Raw genomic sequence first — 16750 nt, forward strand, 5'->3', positions numbered from 1 at the left:
CGAAACATAACAATGCCAGTGTACAAGAAGGGGGTCGTCCCTCTTCCCCCTCACTGTACAGTTTGACTTCTTTCCAAATCGGAAATCGAGATCTTTCTATCCGGAAGAAGTCGTACGCTTTAGGCAAAAAAGAATCAAGTCACTGATTTGAAGACACTGCAGAAGGGTTAGAATGCTATCGATTTTTTTTGGCGGTAATCGATATGGTGGCATCGATAGGAGCAAGTTGGCTGAATGTAGCTGAGCAGCTGCGCAGAACTGTAGAAGTTCGAGCAGCCTCCAGCTGAAACCTACGACAGGTTTTGTTAACATAAGTTGTTCTACACGACGCATAACTTGCATGAAGAAACAAAATAAACCAATAATTATAAGATAAAAGTGGTCACAAAACTTTTGGTGTTGGTGTTGGTGTATTTAATTATGGCAAAGCACACGAGGGCTATCTGCCTAAGGGGTGGGATGCCTTCGTGGAGGACTTTCTAAGGGAAACTGGCTCGTATACACGTTACACATGGGGAAAACCACGAAAACACCCATGCAGCCAGCCCGTTCGCGGGATTCGAACCTCCACAAAACTTTTGAGTTTCACTCAAACGCCTCTACGGCCAATGACTTACATTGTTAATTCGAAATAATGGTTAATCCGACGACAATTAAAAATATACAGAAATTTTGATTAATATTGATTATTCCTCTTCCAGATTATGAAGAAAAATACTGGTTATAAATATCTGTATTTTGAAGCAATTTAATCGACTAAAAACAAAAGTTTAAATACTGATAACTAGCAAGGGAATAATAATAATACAAATTAAAAGAAAAATGCTATTAAAAGTTAATAGTATTTTCGGACTGTTTAGTCTATTAACTGCTTGCAAATGAAAGATTAATACTGATTAGTAATTTGCCAAATAAACTACTCTTAACCGGTAAATTGCTTTAGTTACTACTAAAAAAATACTGTTAATAATTATAAACTGTAATTTCAAGCAGTTTAATCTATTAACTGCTTGAAAAGTAAAAATTCAATACTTATTAACCAAATAGAAATATAAAAGATGCTTAAGTATTTTCAGAATGATTTCGAGGTCATTTAATTGGTGTTTAAAATGTAAAGAATAATTTTTTTTAAATATTTCATTTGATAGCCTTTTTCCTGAACTATATAAATTTGTTTCGGGATTCCCGTCATAGAACGGATTTTCATAAAATTTTCAGGGGTATTGATTTCCATTCCTCTTCTTCTACCTTCCAGTGTCCCTCAATCATGGAATCATGGTGGATTTGTGTTTAGAAAGAGCTCTTGAGACCAAAGACACAATAATCCATAGGCGAAACATAGGAGACTTTGCAGGAATGCAGTCAAAAGGCATATATGCAGTACTTATATTAGTCTTCATTTTTCCAAGGAGTGCAGGGTACTTTTCGAAGTATGACTAGTTGCTTTGTCTTGATGAAGTTTCATTCTTTGAAAGTCATTAGAATAAAGAAATGGAATTTCTCTTCTGCAAATATTGGAGATAAAAACTTCTCTCAAGAGTACGTTTTCAGTTGATTTTAAAATTTGTTTCCACTCTTCTTACTTTTAATTTCCCATTGTAAGAGAATCCTGCGAAAGTGATAAACCCTTTGCTGAAATTTTCTTTGCATTGATAGAAACAGGTTTCTACACTTTTTATTCTTCGTTTTCGATAATAAATAGAGCTTATTTGATTGTAGTCATTTAGGTAAACCATTGTTTCATCGAGGCTCACAATATGTCAATTTATCTCTTGCTAAAAAGTTTTCGTACAGTGTTTTACGAATTGTTCTGCGTTGAGCCACATGCCTCGGCAAAAGCTCACGAACATTATGTTTTTTCAGATATTTTAGGTTGTAAATCTTGATTTATTATTTTATTTATTGTTACTACATATATATTTAAAGACTGAAATTGATTTCTGCCAGCGAATTTCGTCCCTGCTGTCAACGATTTAATCTCAGGAACAGTGCAGGTATTAGTTTGAAGCCTTCTTTTCATATAAAAGTAACAATTGACGGCTTTTCCCTTTCCTATAATAAATGTTGTTTATTTTGTACTCAGAAATTTTAATACTATGCATTTCACAACGTTTGGAATTATGGGATAGGATTGTTTCTCTCGGAAAGCCCAAAAAATATCCCTCAATACGCAGATTGTTTATATGCGACATTTTGAAAGAACAAATTTGAAAGTGGTAGACTATAATTTTAACCTTATTAATGAGCTGTTGCCAGAAATTTTTATTTCAAAACATTTTCTTTTTTAAAATTCTTTATCAAAATTATTATAAAAATGTTTCCACACCTTCTGTACTAGTTACTGATAAGTTATTTATAATGCAAACCGAAAAGTAATTTATCGTATTAATTTCTTGCAAAATAAATATTTAATAGTAGTAACTAATAAGCGAATAATAATAGTAACAGAAAAGAATAGTATTAATAATTTAATTGCATTTTTGAATAGTTCAAGCTATTAGCTGCTGACTGATAAAAGATTGATATTAATTAACAATTTACTAAGTGAAATATGATTGACTTGTAAGTTGTTAATAGTACTAACCAAAAAATACTGTTAATAATTTAACTTTATTTTCAAACAGTTTAATTTATAATTACTAACAGTTTATCAAATAAAATACTATTAATTAAGTTTTATTAAAGTTAATAAAACACTGTTAACAGTTTAACAGTATTATGGGATCAGTACTCGCTATCCTTGCTATCTGTGAATTTACCTCAGAGATAGTTTTTTAGGGGCTTCACTAAATTAGACCGATTTATAAATAACTTGAATATATAATGAAAACATGAATAGTTACTACAAACTATGAAATTATTACATTCGTAGATGAAAATAGATGAGATTATTTACAGACATAGAAAAGCTAAAATCTTGTGTACAGAATACCGTCTTTTATCTTAATGACGTCGTCGTCTTAATGGCGGAATCATCTGAATTCTATCACCAATAATACAATATTCGTAAACATTTATTAACCTTTTATAAAGTTCAATACTAACTACCCAGTTTACAATATAGAATGCTATTTACTGATAAGCAGTCAGTAGTATTAAAAAACGATAGTAACATTTTAACTTTATTTTCGAGGAGTTGGAACACAGCAGCGTCAAAACACATTATAAAAATTAACAAGATTTTATTAAAAGCAGAGAAGACGAAAGCGATTATTTTTTATCATTTCCTACGTTTGCAACAAAATTTCTGGAGAGAAATACTTTTACTTCGCAAACCGAATTGATCTTTTAAATATTTTAATATCTCTCTTCTGCCGCCAGAAAAAGAGTTTCGAATTTTTAAAGCCCTTTTTCCTTTATGCACTTCAGTTTATAGATAGATTCATTCACAGAAGAATGAATTCCCATTTAATTAAAATTCCTCTTGACAGAAAAGAAAGGATCTGTGAAGTTAACTGCAGGAAATATAATTAATACGCTGTCATCTGATGAAATATTGGTTAAGCGTAAAATCTTCAAAAGAAACTTTACCAGGTATTCTATCAAGTAAAATAATTTGTTACTTTCCCATTGTTTGTGAATAAGAATTGGTTTAGAAATTCTTAAAGACACTAATGTAATTAAATAATAAATTATTATATTACCATATTATTATTTTAAATATTATTATATGCTACTAAATAGATTAAATTTGTTAACAGTATCCCATTAATGATTTATGTGAAAAATGCAATTAAATTAATTGTTTTGGATTTTTCTAATCGGTATACTATTTAGTGTTGTTTGCTGCTGTATCATCTGGTTTCGAATCCTGAAGAAGGTTTGTACGTTTGTAAGTGTCTGACATAGGGGAACTTAAGATACTAATGAGCGAAAAGTCCTCACAAGAGATTTATAATAACGAAATAGAGGTGGTAGATGCTTTGGATTCGCTAGGGTTCTTGGATAATTTAGAATGACAGCCGCAAAACCATAGCTCACAACAAAAACTGTATAAAAACACATACTCCAAAGAATATTTATGCATTTTAATAAATTTCAGTTGTACAAAATTTGTTGTTAAATCTTTAACATATTATCCTAAAGACCTTCTATGATCATTAACATGAATTATTTAATTACCCAGTCAAATACTGTGACTAAAAAAGAAATAATATTTATAACAAAGTAGATTTTAGCGATGCTGTGCAATTGTTTTGTTACAAAACCTATTATTCTTGGATTTAAAAAGTATTTTGTTTTTGTAGGCGATAAATTTATAAATTAATCATAATTTTTCAACGAGTTAAAATATTGAAACTTTAGCTCGTTTTCAATTCTTTTGAGACTGACTATCTTTAAGTGTAATTATTTCCGACGTTAAAGGATTACTCCCAATGCGCGAGGTTTTAAATTGTAACATTTATTTCTTAATCTTTATCGATAGATAAGAAAGTCATGTTAAACTAAAATATATTTTAATGCTATCTTAGTGCATAATGCTTACAGCATTTTAAAGCCACTGCATTTCTTATTTGGAAATACTTTAGCAAGAGTATATATGAAGTTTGCTTTACGCTGTAAACATTTGTTTAAATTTTTACTTTCACGTTATAGTTAGAGTTGATTTCTCATGAAAAAATCTTTTGTCTCCAAGGCAAGCCTATGTGCAGTGGGAAATACAAATCTCTATTATTATTATATTATTATTCTCTATTATCAAATCACGAAGGCTGTGTATGTATGTATGAATGAAGGTTCCTTGCACTGTCCAAAAGAGCAGCACCTACAAACTATCAAATTCTGAATGCACAAAGTCCTCCACCCCGAACATGTGCACTTCAAAGCTCGAATTTCGAGTTAGATTTCGATTTATTTTATGTTCTCTGCGAACTTAAAAAAGTCATGATTAACGAATTCAACGATTTAAAAACAATATGGTACCACTCATCGAAGATATTTATATTTTTCCAATTTAATCAGAAAATTAAAGATTTAAAAGAAATTTTTTACTACTTGGTAAAACACAAGATATTTAGCTTTCAAATTTAATCAACAACCTCGGAAAACTTGAATGTGTTGCCACTAACGGGCCAATGTGTTACCATTCAGCAAAGCATAAGATATTTAATAAGAAATAAATGCAGTTGTTCATCGCTTTTATTATTAATTGCCAGGTAAATCCATTGAAATTACTCTAGCTGTAGTCATTAAAATCACTTTATATTTTCTTCTTTTTATTGTAATTATTACAGGTGGCTGGCTGCGCGAGCGGCTAGTTAGTATAAAAGGGAAGTAGGTTAACAATATAGAGCACGGTACTACGATTGAACGATTATCACTGAAATTCAGCGCCATCTATCGGCTTGGAGTTAACGACATCTTGCAATCACAGCTTCGTAAATTAATATTTAAGAGGAGCTGGTCTGATTTAAGCTCACAGATTTATCGGTGAATGAGTTTGAATTAACCTTCTAAAGCCTGATTAATTGCGATAATTAGGTAGAAAATTCCTTCCAATTTTGAGGAATTCTACAACATTTTCTAAACGGGCGTTGCATAATGTTTGCTTACATCGAAACACTTCTAAATGCTCTTTCCGTAATTATGAAAGATGCACAAAAAATAACCAACATTTTTGTTAAGGAGTTACAATATATATTATTTATACGAACATATATTAATCCTCTTTAATGTGTTTTCCACCAGGATGAATGCATTTTCCCAAAGTTTTCTATATATTACCGAAGGTTTATTAGCCCTGCTAGCTTAAACTCCCCCAATTTCGGTGGAGAACCCTCCTAAGACGGTCCGAGTGTTTCCCACCGATCTTCCCCTACCATCAACCACTCGAGAGAACTTTCGATTCGCCCTCTATTTTGAGTATCCGCTTGCACACAAATAATATACATTTACGTATATTACGCCTTCTCCGAGATTCGAGCACAGATCCAGAGGCTCGACAGTCAACGTCACTAACGCTATAGCGTCTGGGCGGCGATCGTCTGGGCCTGTCGCAATTTCTCAGCATTCTTAATTTTTGCTCATCAGCATGTAAGAAATTTTCTTCTTTTCTGTATGCCTTCATGGCGCAATTGGAAGTATGTCCGACTAGCGTCAGGAAGACCTGAGTTCGAATTTTAGCGAAGGCATCGCGGATTTTTCATGTTTTCTACTCCAAAATAAACCTAAATGTCTCTACAATTGGATGTCTAAATCATAAGATTCTTAACGGCATTTTCGAATATCAAAAACATTCAAAAGCTTGTATTTTACTTCAAGCATTGTCTTAAAAGATTTACCGAAACATAACCATGGACTGAGTTTTATTTATTTATTTATTTTTTTTTTTTTTTTGTCAATATAAAGCGAAATTTCAAGCACACACTTTGTTCATTGCGGCTGCTCATCACCAAAACCGTAAATGTCTGCGAGCAGGACCACGCACATCCTATTCGCACCGAGGATGAAGCGCTGTTTTCAGTCTGATGCAACAAGAAAATAGGAGCAGTAATTCCAAAGCTAACAAAGTACGATCCCTACTTACGAAATGCTCGTCTACAGCGATGAAATTCCTTTTTTTTTGGGGGGGGGGTGTACCCCTGAGTATGTCTATGCTTGAAACGGAAGTTTCTTATTGATAGCTATGTAAATTGTAGACATTTATTGCATATCTACATATCTATCGACCTTTATTTCATCTTAGCTTTTAGCTTGAGTAATCATAGGGTCGAGTTCCCAATTAAAGCTTTTGATTTGTCTTTATTTTACATTTGGCTGTTGCGACGTTTACATAAAAGTAACATTATAAATGAACTTAAGATGTACTTTAAGCTAAAAATATAACTCGGTATTTAATGAAGGAAATCAACTCGAACGCAGTTTAAGTTCAGAAGAAATTTTAAGCTCTGTGACAGCCAATACACATTCTAAGCAATGAGAATGAGACTAGTTTTCTCCAGTATTAGTGAATATTACATAAGACATCCACCATTTAGTTATTCTTTATATAGTAAAGTTAATTTTATATTTGCTTAAATATCTCAATCTGCACATTAAATATTAAAAATAGGATGAATCTATAATTTTCTCGCTTCTTCATTCAAAAAGTTTTTGAATCTGACAAATCCTTCCTGTATGAATAAAAGAGAACTTTTATCTAATATTAAATTTATTTTAATACAAAAATCAAAAGCTGTTTTATTACAATTGTTATGTTTAAACATTAAATCAGATTTAACCACTTCAAGTAATTTGCATGCAATTTCATTTCTATTTTTTCTGCAAGATTAATAATATTAATGCAATTTTTATAAATCATTGAAAATTATGTACCTCTTGGATATTTTTAGAGATTTTTTTAAAGTTTGTTTTGGAAATTTACTTGATATGTTCATGCTGTTTTTAACTAAGAAAATGAATTAATTATATATAGATTATTAAAAATAAAAGAAACTAATCATTTCAATTTTATTTCCAGAATGAAAACTGTTGTGCAAGTGACTATTCAATGAAGGTATGTGAAAAAATTTTCATTATTAGCTCTATAGGCAATTTATAAATTTTCCGTAAATATTTTAAAGTACAAAATTTTTCATTCAAGCCTTGTGTAAAAGGGGAAGCTATCCGTTAATATTTGTTGTAGTTATTTCAATGCAGTTTTTCCTATTCTGTAATAAAATATTCAAAGCTTATCAAAAGAAGAATGTTAACTTTTTTTATTGCGCCGCCAACATTTGGCTCTTTTTGGCGGTGAAATATATTTCTGACGTCAGGACAACCGATCAAACATTTTTGACTGATTTTCGGCCGGTATTGTTTGGCAATCGCATTCAAAATCACGTCATATTATTATTTTATGAAGCTGTCTCTGATTGCATAAAAATTCTACAAAATAACAAGGGAAGTAAGTGACTTCTCTCGAGGCAGTTCTCAGTTCTTGCTGCTGTTGACATTGTAGTTCTACCATTTTAGCTTCCAAACCATTCCAAAACATTTTATCCATTTTAGGTTCTACAATTTTAATCAATCTGATAAACGCACGCTGCAAAATCCTGTTAATTTTATCTCCAGGAAAAAAAAATTTTTTTAGAATTTTTCGTGCGAAAAGAGTTAGCGAAATATTCCGCAATGCTGACACGTATTTGCTCTAATTAATTTGAAAACTTAAATGAATAATAAAAGAACCCACCCTCATCTTTTGTTATTATTATTAAAAATAGGAGAAGAGAGGGAGAACATTTAAGGAAAAGAAATAAAAGTAATATAATTTTTCTTGAAGAATCTGGAATAGCGTCTAGGGTTACCGAACGGTCGCAGGAATCAGACAGTGAAGATGGTGTATATGGCGATATATTACTTTGTAACGACTGATACTTAAGAACCCTCCCCCCCCCTTTACTTCAGTATAGATTTGTATACTATCTCTGTTACTGAATTTAATATAAATAACCATATTAACTCCATTAAAAGGTAGACTCACTAATACAATGGTTCTTATCAGGGAAGAATTTGAAACTTTCCCGGAGGGAATGCAGTCAACCTTTTATTTAACCTTTAAAAATTTAGTTTTAGCTTATAAATATTAAAAAAATACTTTTATTCAAAATTTGGGTATTTGTTAATATTTTCTATAGTTTTCTTGTTTAATTTATAAAACGCGTTTAAAAATAATCCATATTTAAATAAACGTATAAGCATTTGTCAACTTTGGGAAAATGGGGGGGGGGGTGTTCATTTAGCAATAGTGAAAGGATTGCATGAAGCAAAAACGTAAAGAACAATCGCACTAATAAGATGGACTTGCAGTATTTTAAGGAGTTTTGGATGAGCAAAGCTTCATTCACACGGTGGTTTTTAAGTCGTAACAAGTTTTAGCTAAACTCCGTTGCTAAGCAACCAGAGCTTGTTATATCACAAAAACTGGTTTAAGGATTTTTCCTAAAAGCTCTAACTTTTATATCAAGTTGATGTAAGAACCAACAATCCCAACCAAGCAAACATCGGTAGATGGTTTCTCTGAATCAGCTACACATTCACACATGCACAACTTTTCCCTTCCTTATTGGCTATGGCTTAAACCCTGCTAAAAAAAGTATGAATGGACTTACTGACTTTTATGCCTTAAATCGCAGAGCTTTATTACGACGAAACCGTCACCTGAACGAAGTCTAAGAGAATTTGCATAGAAGACGGCTTCTCATTCTTAAGCTTTATACATTGCAGAGATCTCCAAGGAAGGTACATGTCGATGACATTAAACTCAAATTACTCCGTTTCTGGTCCTAAAATGTAGACGTCAACACTATAATGACGTAAGAAATAATACAAATTATTTAACACTTTGCTACAATTAAATGCCACAACTTGAAGTAATATATGATTCATGTTTTCATTAAAAATTTCCATTATTTTTTATTAAGGAGATAAACTGTAAAAGTAATTATTTTTGCTAGCTTTTAATTTAATCGCCGGTAAGATTCCATAACTCTGGAAATATTAAAAACAATGCTCTTCTGTAGTAGGCAGGTTCCAAAATTTATTAAATTTTTTCCCCCCGAAATTGCGTGATACAAGAAGAAAAAAAGGAGTCTTTACTCAAGAGTAGTAACTAACCCGTGTAATCAAGGTTACACCGTTTGAAGAAGGCTTTTCCATTTTTGGGGAAAACTCGTGTAGTTTGGCGTCTTTTCTTTAATAGTCAAAATGGTCGATGGGATTTTTCGGAATTACCGCCATTTCTAATACATTTATTTCTTTATGGTAAGCTCCTATACTTTAAAAGTAATCCACTACTTACTGTTCTATATATGGAAGGTCCCAAGTTTTAATAATATTTAAAAAAAATTACAACAGTAACAATAAATGTATATCTTTGTTCATAAAAACAAAATGTTGCATATCGCGAATCAATCAGGGTTTGCCTACGCTTGCGTTTACGCAAGCGCAGGTGTTATGAATGCGTTCTGGCGCTTATCTAGAACTGGCACTGAATTGCACTTTTTGGCGACAGTTTCACTGTCGAAGGGATAATACGTAAGTACCTAATTTTTAAATATATGACTGCGTTTATGAGATACGTATGGTTTCCCGAAACGAATTTTGAGACTGAGAATATGTATCACACGTTTTCTGTTAAAAGAATAAAAACAGTAAATGTTAAAATATAAATGGTTTTAAAAGGTTAAGAGATAAATGAAAATATAATTTTAAATGTTCGGCTGCACAAATAAAAAGTAGGATTTCCAGAACTGCTTTGTGAAACAATAAAAACATGGTATTATATTCCTGACAGTAGAAGAGTTATATTATGATGTAATCAGGACAGTGAACGCATGTGATGTAGCAGGACAGTGAACGTTATGACGTAGTCAGGACAGATAATTAGGACATTTAAGCGAAATTTAGAAAATACGTTACTTTTCAAGAGTAAAGAGTAAATGACGATACAATTTTTTATATGGTTTTCAAAACTGCATTTGTAAAAAAGTATTTTCCCCCACAAGTGCATTGAAAACGTATTACAATCGGGTCAACAGAGCAGTTTTGTGCAGATATATATCGTATATCGAAATAAAAGCGTATAAAAATGCGTTTTTTTAGGTTGAATTTAAAGTAATAAAGTGCATTTTCATTTAAGGGATAAAGTTTTCAAGATTGAGAAGTAAAAGATGATAATATAATTTAATTTTCGAATGCATGATTGCGCATACAAGTCGGTCTTTTTTTCCAGAAATGTATATGGAAATAGTAAATATAGTATAACAATCAAATTAATAACAGAGCGTTTGTTATGATGTATGGCTAAATTAAATATATTGAAGCGAAATTAAGAAAGTATATTAATCACATACTTTTTAATTGCTTAGTATAGCACGCAAAATGGGCATGGTTTTGTGAAGTGCGTTTTAAAACGGAGAATGTAATATTTTAGTTTGGATTTTTTATAATATTTTAGTTTGGATTTGGTTCCATTTTAGTTTGGAGATTCAGATAAATACCGTACCTTGAAGCGAAACTAATGTAATATATTTCTTTTTAATGTATAAATGCTTTCAAGGGGAAAACAGTAATGATAATATAATTTTTAAATCCATGAGTGCACATACAAAAGAGATATGGCTTCAGAACAGCATTTTAAGCCACCAAATATAATCTATTCCGGAAAATAACAGAGTCGTGTTATCCTATATTGGTAAATAACAAACAAAACTAAAATAAGACGACAATTTTTCCTTTGGAGTTTAAACAATAATTGATAACATATTTTTAAATACTCGGCCGAGCATATAAAATGGGCATGATTTCAAAAGCTCATTTTAAAGTGGAAAACATAATATAATATTTGGGGTAGTAGAGACGTTATTTTTTAGGATGCAGAGATAAATATCGCGCTTTGAAGCTAAAATAAATCAATGTGTTTCCTTTTAATGATAAATATTTTCAAAATTAGAGAACAGATGGAAATAAAATTTTTAATTTAACAAGAAAGCATATAAAATGCGTAAGGCTTTCAAAAGTGCATTTTAAGGCAGAAAACATATATTCGTGCAAATAAATGAGATATCTTAAGAGATACCTCACTTTGAGACAATACTAAGGCAATATGTTTACTTTTAAAGAATAAATGCTTTCAAAAGTAATGAAGAGAGATGTTCATATAATTTTTAAATGATCGCATATGCATGTAAATCGTATATAGTTTAAATAGTGCATTTTATAACTGAAAATATTCAGGGAGGTTCGTTAAGATACGGAAATAAGGATAAAATAATTTTTAATTTCTTGGCTGCACATACAAAACTGGAGTGGTTTTCAATAGTCATATCCTACTGAGTCCTAGAGCTTAATAAAATTAAATTTTTAATTTCATTTCAGTATTTTTACTTACGGCTTCAGCCTGTTAAGGCAGTTTACATTAATCTGGGTAGCTGTGAAGATTATAATGAAAGATCAAAATTCACCGCGGAAAATGCAGCACTATATTCGACTAGCATAGGAATTATGTTAAGGTACACAGAATTTGTGATATTATTTATTTATATAAAAACATCTAGTCTCTTCTCTGAAGTAAATTTTTTACTAACTATATTTTAAAATATCAGCCAATCCTTATATGAGCCGAAAAAATAGATTTTGCTGCAACAGTAGGAACCCTTGTATATAAAAATCGAATTTAAAGTGGCCCCCATAAATCCAACTATGTAACCAAATGTGCAAATAATTGCTCACAGCTCAGCTAGGCTGCGTAATATGTATTCGCTTGTATTACACGAATCCAGGTATGTTCCAATTCATCTTCACCCCCAATTCTAAAATTAAGTATGAGAGTAATATAGAATGAAAGGGCACTTTAGCTCCCATTTTGATCCTCCCGCAGCCAAGTTTTGACTGAGTAGTAGCTAGTGCCTATTTAGCCAGTAGCTATTATCCTTTCATGGAATCAATGGTGCAAGTTTATTTTAATTTAACTAAGTTAAGCTAAGAGTGCGAGCAGAAAAAGACGCATTTCCCTGAGGTTGAGGTGAAATTCTAAGCTCTGTTTAACGAACTTAACTGCATCGCTAATATCCATAAAGTATTTGGATGTCTGAAACCGTATAAATATGCAGGTTAGATTATTTGTTTTGGCAGATAGCTGAAGGCAATTAGCTGCCATTGCATATGAGAGAAATCGAGAAAACTTCATCAGTCATCTGTTTATCTATCAGGGAATCCAACGAATAATGCAAGCGAACCATTGCTGTTCCCTTCCACTCGGTCTCTGATGAGCAGTTTAATCTTTAGACCTCATGTTTACGGTTTAATAAATTTTAATTCTAAACACTATTTCTGTAGGAATTTAGGAATTTATGCAGGTTAGGTTCAATCTATTCTAAACAAGTAAAATTGGTTTATTTATGCACAGGTTAGATTCTTAACATTATAAGCATTTTAAGTTGAATGAGCTAGCTTTAACGCATATCAGAGGTTTAACATTTTAAACATTTTAAAGTTAAATTAGCTAGCTCTATGTATAGGTTCGATTCCTAGCATTCTGAGCATTTCAAGTCAAATTAGTTAGCTTCATTCACAGGTTAGATTCTTAGCTCTAAGCATAGCTGAACATTATAAGCATTTTAAGTTAAATGAGCTAACTATGGAAGTTGGAAACGTAGATTAGAATTTAGAGCAATTTTCTTAGAAGCACAGATGATTGGTTTGCTTGAATCATTGTTTTGTGTTTCGCCGTTATTCCAATCTATCAGCGGTCAAGCGGATAAGATATATGAAAACCGGTAAATCGATGCGTTTTCGACAAAGGGATTGCTTGCTTGGTAGATTTCGTCGATTTTCCGTCGATTTCCCCGATTCGTCGATTTAGAACCTCTGATGCCCCACAAACAAGGTTTTCTCAGAAAATCCTCCACGAAGGCAACAAGAGCCTCAGAAAGTAACCGTCTTGTACTTTGCACCAGTCAGTTAACTTAACTGCTAGCTAAATAAGCTGGACACAAACTTTTCTTCGAAATTTATCTCTTTCCATATCAGCTGAATGATACATAAACCAAAGCTACGTCTTACACAAAACATACAAAAAATTGCTTTTGAATTCTGTAAGTTCATGTTTCAAACAAAAGATAGAAAGAACATTAATGACTTTATGAAGTTCTGCGTAGTCATTTGTTGGTATAATCCCAAACCAAGGTTAGATCGGATTCGATTATGGCACACGAGGATTATTTGCCTTATAGAGGGATGCTCCCATTGAGAATGATTCAATGGAAACTGTTTCGTATTGACGCTGCGCATGGGGAAAACTACAAAAATTCAAGTGCAGCCTGCTCGTTCGTCAGGATTTGATCTCGAGCATCCAAGATTAGGAACTTAAAAAATGTTTGCGCGTTTTATGTCAGGAAAGTTTAATTTTTAGTTTATTGTTTTATTCCATAGATGAATTCAAAGATATCGAGAAGTAATACAAGAGAAATACTTACCTTCGTGCTATTTTTAAGGCTGTTGTTTCTAATCTCACATGTCTGACCTAATCAGAGCAAATCCATAAATTTTTTCATTACAAGGAGTGAAGGATTGCATCCGTTGGCATGGGCATTTTTTTGCTTATTACGTGCTCCGCCCTTAGGCATTACACGGAAAGGGAGGGATGCCCCGTGGAGGTTTTTTTTAAGGGAAACTGGCTCGTGTCTACGTTACACATGTCAAAAACCATGAAAACGCCCATGCAGCCAGCCCGTTCGCCGGGACTCGAACCCCGGACAGAACTACCAGTGTTCAGCGGCTTTTACCGCTCGTCCGCTGGTGGGCCACTGACATGGACTTTTAGCCTCATATAGGTAACTGTGCGACTTTCGAACCACTATCCCATCTTGGGTGACAAATCCCAGACGGCCAGTTTTTTAACATAAATCAATCAACGCCATAAGATCCCTTATAGATTAACTTAAGATGAATAAAAGCAAAAACAAGCGGTCGGCGGTTTTAGTTTTTTATTGGGTTCTATTATTTATTATGACAAAACACTCCAGGACGGTCTAACTACGGGCAGTAACGAGTACATATATTTTCTGCATTCGTAAAAGTCACTGTCAATTTATTCACGAGAGGGGAAATGCTAAAATATACTTATAGTTGCTTTTTAATTCTGATGTAAATGGTCATTGGATCCTTTTATCTATATATCAGCTCATTTGGTTATGCGCGTGCCATTGTACGTTGAATTTTTGAATTTTTTGAACATTTTGAAACATTGAATTTTTTTTACCGAGCTGAATTTTAAAAAAATTCAACAAGGAATATACCTTCTCCTCTGAAGATACTGATAAAAGTGTCCCGGCTGAGAATTACATAACAATTGCATTGATTAAGTACGAACCGATAAATAGTTTCATGCAAATTTTTCAAGTTGCCATGGCAAAAGCCATTTATTTCTTTCACAATAACAGCAATTTCCAATCAAATGTTGGAACTTTTTATAAAATGGCAGTTAATTTAACCGAATTAAAGAATTAAATAGCACGTTTTCATCAGCGCTGCAACGCAAAAAAAAAAAGTTAAATTACTGTATTTAAAAGTAACAAAAAGTAGTGAAATATCAAACGCAAAGATTTATCGATGTTTAAATTAGTACGGAGAGCAAGGAAAATTTGATACCAATCAGAAGTTTAGAAAAAGGGATCCGATAAAAATAACAAAAATTCGCTAAATTGAAGTTCATTGAGAAGCGAGAAATTTTTGTTTATCAGGTTGCTCAAAAACCGAAGGTACCATGATTAACTTTTCAAGAAACTATTAGAGAACTGGCAGCCTAAAAATCGTATACCTAAAACCCCAGCATCGCAATAAAAGAAAATCAAGAAAGCCAAATACAAGCACACACACGGGAAAAAAAATTTGCCTTGGAATTTATAACAAATTGATTTCATCAGAAACTATACAGAAACTTATCCTGAAGAGGTATATTTATATTATTCCAATCTCAGTAATAGCACAAAGTATTTTAACTTAATATTCTCAGTCACGTTTGGCTCACCAGCGATACACGTGATTTCGAATCCAGAACGAGCTGGCTGCATTGTCATTTTATGGTTTTTTCCATGTGTAATGTGAATACGGATTTGGATTATTGGATTATTTAATTACGGCAAAGCACACGAGGGCTATTTGTCTAAAGAGTGTGTGTGTGTCATTATGGCAAAACCTCGAGGGCTATCTGCCTAAGGGGAGGGATGCCTTCGCGGAGGACGTTCTAAGGGAAACTGGCTCGTATACACGTTACACATGGGGAAAACCACGAAAATGCCCATGCGGTCAGCCCGTTCGCGGGATTCGAACCTCGGACCGAAATACCAGTGCTCAGCGACTTTACCGCTTGGCGGCTGGTGGGCATCCGCCTAAAGGGACGGATGCCTTCGGGGAGGACTTTCTAAGGGAAACTGGCTTGTGTACACGTTACACATGGGGAAAACCACGAAAACTCCTATGCAGCCAGCCCGTTCGCGTTATTCGAACCTCGGACCGAACTACCAGTGTTCAGCGACTTTACCGCTCGGCCGCTGGTGGGCATCCGCCTAAAGGGAGGAAGGCCTTCGTGGAGGATTTTCTATAGGAAACTTGCTCGTGTACACGTTACGCATGGGGAAAACCATGAAAACGCCCATGCAGCCAGCTCGTTCGCGGAAATCGAACCTCGGACTGAACTACCAGTGTTCAGCGTCTTTACCGCTCGGTCGCTGGTGGGCGCATAATGTGAATACGAGTTTCTCGTGAAAGTTCTTCAGGAGGTCATCCCTCCTCATAGGCAGATAACCCTAGCGTGCTTCGCTCTAATCGAATGAAACCAAAGCAAATACAATAATGTTTGATTCTACTGTCAATTATAACACTAAATTTTATCACTCCGCCTTCTCAATTATGTTTGATTATTATCGGTATTACTAAGGGCAATCACTTAACATTCCCAATTATGTCTCAGCGGCAACATTTATAACTCGATATTTCAAGTTAGTTTGAATCTAATCTCGGCGGAAACATAAAGCATTGAAATTTAAAATTCTGATTGTGTTTGATTTTAATTTTAGGGGTAGTGTCTGTGTTCTACTTTTAGGGGTAATTTTAGTCGTATTATCGCCCTACAGTTCAAATTGCGTTTGGCCTTACCAGTGCCGAGTGGTTAAGCCCGCTGAATGTTGGAAATTCATTCCAGGTTCGATCCCAGGCGAACGGCCTGATTGCTTGATTAGTTTTCATGATTTTTCCCATGTGTAATGTGAAA

The 16750-nt window shown here is 33.2% G+C and overlaps 1 pseudogene across 1 annotated transcript in view; it reads left to right on the forward strand.

Moving 5' to 3' along the window:
* Nucleotides 1-16750, forward strand: part of LOC118188017 (octopamine receptor beta-2R pseudogene) — a 414059-nt pseudogene that overhangs the window by 256698 nt on the left and 140611 nt on the right. The window contains exon 2 of the transcript XR_015041425.1: nucleotides 7460-7495. The product of XR_015041425.1 is annotated as an octopamine receptor beta-2R pseudogene, transcript variant X2 (transcript). The remainder of the gene's footprint in view (nucleotides 1-7459; nucleotides 7496-16750) is intronic.

Source organism: Stegodyphus dumicola, chromosome 1, assembly GCF_044657685.1.
Source record: "Stegodyphus dumicola isolate Sdum_Otavi_A_Nest chromosome 1, ASM4465768v1".
In the NCBI taxonomy this organism is placed as follows: domain Eukaryota; kingdom Metazoa; phylum Arthropoda; class Arachnida; order Araneae; family Eresidae; genus Stegodyphus; species Stegodyphus dumicola.